Source organism: Chroicocephalus ridibundus, chromosome 4, assembly GCF_963924245.1.
Source record: "Chroicocephalus ridibundus chromosome 4, bChrRid1.1, whole genome shotgun sequence".
Lineage (NCBI taxonomy): Eukaryota > Metazoa > Chordata > Aves > Charadriiformes > Laridae > Chroicocephalus > Chroicocephalus ridibundus.
The window spans coordinates 79,748,445-79,756,341 of record NC_086287.1 but is presented as its reverse complement, the minus strand read 5'-3'; positions in this window follow the sequence as shown (position 1 = coordinate 79,756,341).

Here is a 7,897-nt window from a genome sequence, read left to right as displayed (position 1 = left end):
AATAAATGTTTAATCTAACTACTGCAGTTTATCACCATTCTTGACACTTACCCTCTGTTTTCCTTCACAGTACTGTGGAAAGAGCAGACTCCTCAAGGCGCTTTGTAACGCTTTTGTAGTATCTGGGTGCCTCCCCAGCTCTGCGCTGGGCCCCTCTGCCTGGAGAGTGGAAGCTTATTTTGTTCACGTGTCCTGGTCTGCCGTGTTTCCTTCCAGGAGAGATGAAGCAGAGTCTGTATGCCCCAGAATAAGTGGAAGAATATACACGGATAAAGGGTTCTTACTGTACTAGTTTTCTATAACTTTCTGCTGCACTATGCATAGGAAGCTCGTGCAAGGATCCGTTTACTTTGGGCTAAGGGTGGTGTTGCAGCTGCAGGACGGCAGCTTTTGAAGCTGCCACGCTGAGGGCAGCGTGCTAGAAGTATGCAAAAGTTAATTTGAGTTACCTTCAGATACAAACCAGTGTTTAGTATAGTTCCTGAAGCATGGGTGATATTACTGAAGTATGTTCTTGACATTGGTTGTCTTCCTTCCACGCATAAATCGGTAGGGAGACGTACGCATACTGAGAGTTCATGTAGTCTCGCTGCTGGTAGTCTACCAAACGCCATCTGAAATATGTAAATAAGATAAAATGTTTATATATCTTCCTGTTTGACATTAGATTGATTTGTTAAGGGATTTTTTACTTTTTTTGGAAAGAATAGTTCAAATGGTGTTTATAGTCAAAAGCCGTGTATTTATTTTTTTTTTTTTTTAATTGTCAGTCTTCTACCTGTGGCAGAAAAGAAGCCGAAATGTAAGTATGACGTGATTCTGTGAGATATGACGTGATTCTCTTTACTGGCCTCCCTGTTCTGTGCAGCTTCCTCAGGACTTACAGCTCAGGTTTTTAAATGTTTATAATAAACTTGTTTTCCTAGAAATTAATCTTTAGAAAATAATTAGTAGTCCAATGGCTGGTAGGAACTTTTTTATGTATTTTCGAAGTGGTCCTTTTCCATTTGATACCTGGAGTCATCATGAGTGCATCCTAAATACAGCATGCAAGCAACTGATTAGGAAACGGTCTCATCCTGAAAATGTACATAAAAGCAACCAGCCATTCGACATCTTGATGGATGTTAAAACTCACGATAGATGTTGAAACTGAATGTGTGACTCCCAATTTATTTCCTGAAGAGTAAAAGCTATGGGAGATTCAAAGTAATGTAATTTCTCAAGAAGGGGCTATATTTACTCATTTAGAGGCTGTAACAAAAAGTACATTTAATTATTCCAGCTACTGTTAAAGTGCAAAAAGTAGTGACTGTTTATTCTGCGGACTCCTAGAACTTGATTCTGTTGCTTAACAATGTAAAATAATTTTCTAAGACTCAAATTTGCCATGTCCTGAAACTGTTTGTCTTGACAGCGCAGAATTTGAGAACTTTATTTTCTAGCTAATTTGTAGTCTTTCCACAAGTCTTCCTCAAAAATGTTTTCCAGTTGGAGTGACCTGAATGTAAATGTGTCCTGACTGTATTTCCCCCGAGTCATTTACCAACAGTTCTGTCAGATCGGTATTCATGGTTTCATCTATGAGTTGAAACCAGCTTTGCAGTTCTCATGGTGCTTAATTACATCATGGTTGTAGATATTCCTGTGCCAAAGTGACTGGGCTCCTCAATGTAATAGTTTGCTCTGAGCCTAATTACCTAATTGTCAAAGGTTGGTTGTTAGGATGTTTGAGATGATCCTAGAGAAATTATCCAACACCAGGAATCCTTTGCAAGCTAATGAACAATGCCCTGAGTAACACAGGAATTAGAATTCACATGGCATTATTGGATCTTTTTACAAGCCCAAAGTTTGTGTCAAGTATCTACTTGAAAAGGAAATCGGAATAAAAGAGCCAGAAAGTGGGTGCTACTTCTGCATTTTGGCATGGTAGTGCTCGATCATATTAATCTACATTTCAGATTACTCTCAAATTTAGATCAGTTAATTTTGAACAAGTTTGATTTTAATTCTTAGTATATTTAGTGATTTCCCCACCGTGACCATGTTTCCGATTTGTGGACTCCCCAAAACTTTTAACAGAAGTGAGGTGCCTTTGGTGGACACCTTGACCATAGACGTGGGTGAGGTACAGTTCCGTAGGCCTCTCTCTTGGCAGTAGCTGGCTTAAAAATTGCCTGTTCCCATTTGCTCCTTCCTATAGCAGTGCAGCCAGTGGCGAACTTGGATGTTTATGAAGCTTGGGAAAAAAAGCAACACGAATCTTTAGTTTGCTGTAAGTTAATTGGTAAAAGCTGATGGGATCCTGAAAATTGCTTATGCACACAAATAAATAAGGGAAGACGAAGAAGAAATTGTGAAGATCCTGCACATAAAAGCCATTTGGAGGAATGCCATCTTTCTGCCTTCTGAGGTGCACGAACAATGAGGTGCTGCGAGGCTTCTGGTGAGTCAATTTCCTCAGACATTAGTTCTTGTGGGATACTGAATGACCTGAGCAGTGAATCTGCTCACCATCGAAGTATGCTGAAGCTTTCTACGTTCTGCAGCAGGTTTAAATAGCTGCACAGGTGTTTAGCAACAATGGTATGTCTTGGTTCTGCTCCCTCCTGCTTGGAGTCCTTCAAATGATACCTTTTTGATCCTTGATAGCCTTTGATATTTTAAACTTGCTGAATTGAGTCTTCTAATCCTTTTTTTAACTCTTGAGTCTGCCTTTTGTGGCTCAGAGATTTGGTGGTGAATATGGCCTTTATCAAATCCTGTCCAACAGGCTGTAGTGAAGCAGGAATGGGATGGAGATTGATACTGCTTTAAAATGAATATTTCCTGCTGCTACAGCTGCTTTTTAAAGAAATATAAAACCCCACAAGCCTCATTAGTTGAGCAGTCTGAGGGAGGAATGTGTCCCCCTAGCCCTCATACATCCATATTTGAAACTAGTTGCTGTGCAAATCATTCAACAATCTAATGTTCAGATGCTAGGTTGATTTTTAAAAAAAAAATAAAATCCTTTTGTATAATGAAGTCCTGATTTCCCATAGTACAAAACACCTGAGGAAGAAACCACTTGGCTGTATGCGAGAGCTGGCTTGTAAAGAATGCGTTTGTGTGGTGGTGGAGGAAGTCTGAGGAAGCACGGGTGCAGATTTGGTGAGTGTTTTGTTTGTTGAAAATAAAAAAAAAAGCTCTTGTGCAGGTATATAAAACTACTTTTGCTTATGTATGAAGCAATGTTTGACTCTTGAGCTGAAAGATCATTAAGCAATCAAATGCTTATGAATAGCTATTAGAGAAAGTGATCTGTGCTCTCAGCTGCATTTTCCCAGGTCTAAAGTTCATTTACGGTACTAGATTTGGTGGCAGTGAAATCTGACAATAAACCTGGTTCAGATTGCTTGTTTATGCTGCCTGGCAATGTAACACAACGATATCTTTCCTGAACTTAAAGCTCCCATCTTAACGAAAAACAACCACAAAACAAATCCACCTTGCTGGTCTGTATGCAACAGATTTTTGCACCAAGAGCATGAAGAAATATTTTTGTGACGACAACAACGTTATGTGGTTTAGGTGAAATATGCATTAATGGTTGCTGTTTGCGTTTCCCTCCTTCTGTGGCCTATTTCCAAACAAGACCATTGTTCATTCTTACGATAAGTAGGGGGGACTGATTAAGGTTGGGTTGGGGGTTTTTTCCCTCTTCATTATAGTGGATCTTGACTCAAACTCATTTGTGGTTGCCTGGTAGTCAGTAACTATGAAAAGACCATTCTCAGTCAGAAAAATCAATGGCTAACCCAACAGCAGGTAGAAATCTTTCATATTGTCTTCCTTCAATGCTAGCTTGTTTGCTTTTTCTTTTCAAAATGTTTGACAGTGCAAGGGAGGAATAATTTATAAAACAAAAACCTTTTCTATAAGATTTTTATTCATCCCAAAGCATGTCTTACTAAATCTGTGTTATGATATCAACTTTTATCCGTTAAGATAAAACAATCTAATTCCTGAAAACTTCAAGTATCTCCGAGCTGCGGTGTGTACCATCTAGTGAATCACTTTTGTGCAGTGTCTAAGCAACATATTCCACCCAGGAAAGGTAGTTTGAAGGCTTCTATTTATAGTGTTGTTTGTATCCAGACTGTAGCACCTTCAGGTAGTAGCAGCTTATCTGGTAGTGCTGAGCTACTGCCTGCACTTACACATCCTAAATCCCACAGAATCATGCTATTCTAAGGGTATAGCTGAGAAAAACTGAGTTTTGTTCCCTAAAAAAAAAAGTTTAAGCCATATGAGTAGGGTCAAAATCCTACTAAAGTAGGGTAAGAGCAGTACAGGCTACTAGAAAGAGGAGCCGTATCAGTGGATTGCCCTGGCAGCTCTGGCTGTGCAGACCAGCAGCCTTGGCCACCTCCTGCAAAATGGGCCAGAGACCCCCATGGCCAGCTCTCGCTGCCCCGGACCTGCCTTCCTACACAGAGAGCTTTATATAAATACATTTAACAACTAAGTACTTCTAAATTCTTCAGAACAAAGTCACATGATGGTCTGTCAAAACCAGAACAAACTTCTTGGAGAGTATAGGCAAATACAGAAGCTGGGAATCTGGAAGCTGAAGCATTAACATAAAAGGGAAAGAATCCAACTTTTGCAGTTACGGAGAGCTCTGGTCGGGTAACTTTACTGTGCGTGGATGGTCTGATTTAAACAAACAAACCAAAACAACCCCTAAATCTCAAATGGTATTACTGCACTGTATTTCTATTGAACAGTATTTTAGATTACAGTGGTGATTTTAGAGAATTTTTGAAGTAAAAGCAATAGAAAACAATAACAAGTAATGAAATACTGCTAGTTCTATAGTTTCTGTATTATGTATTACTTTTTTTTTTCTACTTATCAACACTTAGACATAAAAATCTGTCCACAAAAAACTGTAGCTGTGAACTCTAATTACTATATTTGTACATTTGGGAGAGTCTGAATGTTCTGGTGTTGCTTAGTAAGGGAAAACTACAGTTAGCAATTGTGATAAGCTGGTGCAATACTCAAAGAACATAAATTAGAACTGATGTTTACTTTTCTGATGTCACTATTAGAAAGTTATTTATTTTCACTTCTTGTTTTGTGTCCTCATCAATGTCTCAATTTTTGTACACTTTTTCTACCTTTGTGCCTCATCTGTCCTGTGTAGGAAATCACAGCTGTCCTGTACCACAGCTGGCTGCTGGCATCTGTTAAGACTTAATTTTATGAGCTGGATGGATCAGTGTTAAAGAACAGCAAGTATCTGTACCCATTTTTGATCCAATCGTGTTAGCTAGTTATGTTTCTCCCTTGTTTGGTAGTCTATCCACGTAGAATAATTTTACCATAACAATACCAGTACAACCCACCATCATGTGGACATGTTAAAGCACATGTTAAAGGACAATCCTTATCCTGAAGTTAATCACTTCACAGCTGATTTCAGTTAATAATGGCTTGTATGGGAATAGTGAGGATGCGGTATGAGCACAATTTTAATGTTACTATGTCAATAGGAAGTCTTAAATTTTATTGCAAAGGAGAGAAACCTTTGCTGTTGCAAATTTGAGGTTACTAATTTTCCTTACTCTGAGAATTACCACTAAAAGTCTGGTTCTGTTGAATTTAAGGGGAGTTTTCCCACTGATTTCAGTGAGATCAAATTTATCCTGTTTTTTCTCTGATTTTTCAATCTCTTGATTTCAGAGCTTCAAACACTTTTAACTTTTTTTAGGCAAAAGCAAATGCACACACATCAGTGGAGTGATTAGAATGATGCAGATGTCTCAGTTCTAGACCACCCATTACACTTATTGACTCGTCTTCAATCGTCAGTTGTCAAGTTTGTTTAGAAGACAACAGTTAAACACAGACAAAATGTCAGAAAACATGCCAGTCAACAGAGTACCTGAGCACAGGTTGTGGCTGCCTGGAAGAAGGGTGGGTGAAGGAGAAGCTGGTGCCAGAGGTCCTTTCCTCCAGCTCCTGGTGAATGGGGAAGGACTTCTAGTACCACAGACTCCACCAGGGGTGGGGGCCCAAGGACTAGACCATGGTTGCCTTCACAAGCTGAATTAACCAAGTGCCCACTGTTTGATCTACTGAGGCAAGACAGCCTCTTAACACCTCCTTGCCCCATATTTAATAGCATATGATGTCTGGTGGTACTAGGATGGTATTTGATACCGGTCTTGTGAGCAATTAAACGACACCATCCATCACTGCTGCAGCAGAACTCTGGTTTCAGGACAGTAAGGTACTAAAGCATTTCCCATCTTAGTCCCTCTCAGCTTTGTGAAAGTTATTACATTGTTTTGTTGTAAAAGACCAACTACTTGGAGGAAATTCTGTCTATTTCTCAGCATAAAGGAAAATAAAGGGAGGGCTATGCTCTTGCTCTGTATTGTCTCTTTTAAAATCAGCATTGCAATCTAAATAAACTAATCTTCAAGAAGTCAGCTACTTCCTTATGCTCAGTAGGTTAACATAAAAGGTATATCCTCAGGTAATATAAATAATTTTTGTTACAATGGCTTCAATATATGTGATTTATTTTGGGGCTATGTTGATTTAATCAGGTGAAGTTTGTCCACACGCTTTCAAAATTGCTTTGTAACAGACCTTTTTGGGTTTTTTTTAAATAAATCCATGTTTCCTAGTGGATTCTCCAGGAGCTTTCTGTTCCAGAATTGTATTGAGATTTATGTAAAAGCATTTTTCCCTCATAATATACACGGTCCATTTGTTCCTTACTGATTTTTCCAAAATATTCTTGTTTTCTTTCCAATATGCCCTCCTGGTTACTAACACAAAGATATTGGAAGTGCAAATTGAAAACAGTTAGCTAAATAGTTTCATCATTCACTGTGAAAATAAAACGATCTGTTCTTTTCTGTGTTCTTTAAATCAATAACGTCTTCCATTTTGTTATAAACTCCTCCTGCAGTGTTATGGTATCTAACAGAGAAATGGCCCGCCTTTTATTTTCTTCCCTTGCGTAACTTACCAATTAACGAAAAGAAAGTGTGACTCCTCAATAAGACCATCATAACAGTTTTCTAGGAAGTCACAGACCATATCTTCAATTCAATTTCTAGAAGAAATTCAAAAAATACAGGTCAACTTGAGTATATAGAAAGATAATAAACCCAGTCTGATCTGTAGCCCTTACTGCAGTCCAAATCACACCCACAAGTACAGGTAAAAGGCTTAAGCAATTAGCCAGGCACTGATTTTTTGAGGCACGGTGCGTGTTCTCGCTCTGGAGAAAGACCTTTAAGCATGAGCAGGAGAGGAGATGGAGATGTTTTTCTGATTCTCAATCCAAGAAGTCGAACAAAACCTCCTAGCCCAGGCTCTGGAGCTGCAGGCAGCGGGACTTGAATTCTTAAGTCCTTCGGTTCCTCTAGAAAACAGCATATTAGCTCCCCACTCACATCCTTTTTTGGAATGTTAGTATTTTTCCTTATTTCTTCTACCATTTCACAGTGCTGTGAGTTTGCACTGGGCTTGAAGTTTTCTTTGGAGAAATTACTGTTGTAGAATTAAGTCCCACTGACTTTCACAAACTCTGGAATGCTAGAAAATATGATCATCAATCCAAGTCAGTTAAGACTCTTGGACAGCTTTAAAAGAAATAACAAACAGGACTTTTCATTTCCTGAAAGAAACATGTACGGCATTTATTTCTTTGTTTACAGAAAAGCAGCAAATGATTCCCAAAAGTCCATTCAATTGACGCAAGGGCCTATAAATGCTAACTACATAACAGCAGTGAAACTCTACCTTCTCTTCAGCCTGGCTGATGCAGTAAGACACGTATGCATTTAATAGCATAACTTAATGGTCTTCAGCAGTTGATTTTAAT